This window comes from Penaeus chinensis, chromosome 27, assembly GCF_019202785.1.
Source record: "Penaeus chinensis breed Huanghai No. 1 chromosome 27, ASM1920278v2, whole genome shotgun sequence".
NCBI lineage: Eukaryota > Metazoa > Arthropoda > Malacostraca > Decapoda > Penaeidae > Penaeus > Penaeus chinensis.
In genome coordinates this window covers 23,287,994-23,290,241 of record NC_061845.1, presented here as the reverse complement: position 1 = coordinate 23,290,241, position 2,248 = coordinate 23,287,994, and positions in this window count along the sequence as shown.

The following is a 2,248-nucleotide window of genomic DNA, read 5'->3' as shown; positions in this document are numbered from 1 at the left end:
CTTTCTTTTTTGCTCTTTCTCTCTCTCTCTCTCTCTCTCTCTCTCTCTCTCTCTCTCTCTCTCTCTCTCTCTCTCTCTCTCTCTCTCTCTCTTTCTCTCTATCTATCTATCTATATTCGTATAATTTTCATTATTCAGCTTTCACGGTACTTTAAAGATACATACAGCAAATAATGCTTTTCATCTATATTCTTTTGTTACCTACTGTCAGTGTCATTATTACATTAATTGTACAAAAAACACGATCAATAAACTGACTCACAGGCAAGCAATATATGCATGTACACATTCCTTTTGGTTTTACCTCCGAGTTCATGTCTGTGTGTATATATGTGTATCGTATCAGTTAAGTTAAGTAAGTTGATTTACCACCCTGGCTATCTGCTCAGGCGTGGGCAATCATGATTACAGTTTTATATACATCTAACACAGTACAATAGTCTGTGACTACTGTAATTGTACATGGTAGTATAGAAACATGTCATACATCATACAAAAATAATACGTTGATATGATCTTGCCGTGTTTACATAACACTGTTTTTTTGTTTACGACAGTTTTACATAGTAAATTTAGGATATAATACGAGTATATCTTCCAATGTATCAGATGAAATGAAATATTCACATAGTTCTTTATACCTCATGTTAGGTGGTCTGAAAGGTTGTATCACATGACATTCCGAGATATAATGCTCAATCGTTCGCTTGTTTTCTTCGTTACACAGTCTACATTTAGTTTCATCTGCACTTCTAGCACCGTGCAGTTGCCAATACATTCTGTAACCTAAACGTATTCTGGCAATAACCACGTCACATTGTCTGGTTTGACTTCGGTGCCACCCATAGGAGGGCTTGCTATCTCTATACTGATCGTAGTGCCTTATGGTACAGCTTTCAGGCCTTTGAGTGTTTGTCAGATCTACTAGTTCTTCCTTATGAGAACTTTTCAATATGTGTGCAACCCTAGCAAGAGGCATCCCAAGATCTATGTTCACAGTATCTTTGCTACAGGCTTCCTTCGCCAATTTGTCGACGTGGTCGTGCTTGCTTATGCCAACATGAGATGGTATCCATACAAATTGAATGTTAAAATTACGCTCTATTGCACAAGTTACGTTACGCTTAATGCAACTCACAATTTCCTCATCGCCACCTGCTTTGAAAGAATTTAGTGTCCGAAGAGCACTCTGAGAATCACAGAAAACTACTCCAGAGCCCCGAGACATTATGAATTCCGTTGCAAGGAGTATACCTGCCAGCTCCGTTTGTGTAGTGCTGGCCCAATTTTGCACTCTCATATTAACTTGATGTTTTAGTAGGCCATTTTTGTATACAGTACAAGCACAACCAGCTTTGTATCCAGACTATACGGATCCGTCAACGTAACACTCGTATACATCATCGCCCATAGACTCTGTGTGTTCCTTCACCGTTGCTAATGCAATTTGTTGTAACACGCAGTTATGTACACTGTTTTTTTGTGGTAGACACGTAAGGTGCACGATCAATTTTGAATTTTTCCATGGTGGAATGGATCAACCCTGTGGTATTTTACTAATTGGGACATTGAGCTTTGTAATGTTCATGGAGATTTTGTGTATTAGAGGGCGCGTGTGTGTGTGATTAGTCACGTCTGCTTGCGTGATTTTATGCTGCATTTGTTTTTGGAAGTCAGAAAGATACAAGGGTTCCCTCAGAGCTTTGACCCCAAATATAGTAGAAATAAATGTTATTCTATCAGAGATGGATGGTAGGTTAAGTTCCGACCTCATGTTTACTATCCTTGCTGTTCTCGGGGCGCCGAGGATAATCCTCATGGCTTCATTTTGCACTAACTCCAAGCTATTTATTTCTGATTCCTTACACTGCAACAAGTGCAGTGCATGGTAGTCTACAACTGATCTTATAAAAGCCAAGTAAAACAGTCTAGCGAGCTTAACATTGATGCCATGTTCTCTTCCAACAAGAACTTTCAACGGTTTCAGTCTCTCCCAGAGTCTCTTTTTCAGGGAAAGGATCAGGTCTGCATCATTTATGTTCACCCCTAGATATTTATATTTATGACACATGTCAAGCTCTTGGTCACCTATGCGAAAAGTGGGTAGGGGTATAATACATGGATTGAGAGCCATTGTTTTCTCAGTGGAGATGACTAATCCACACTCATGAGCCCTAGTTGTGAGTTTGTCGAGAATTATTTGCATCCTCTCTTGTGATGATGCTTTGACACATATGTCATCAGCATA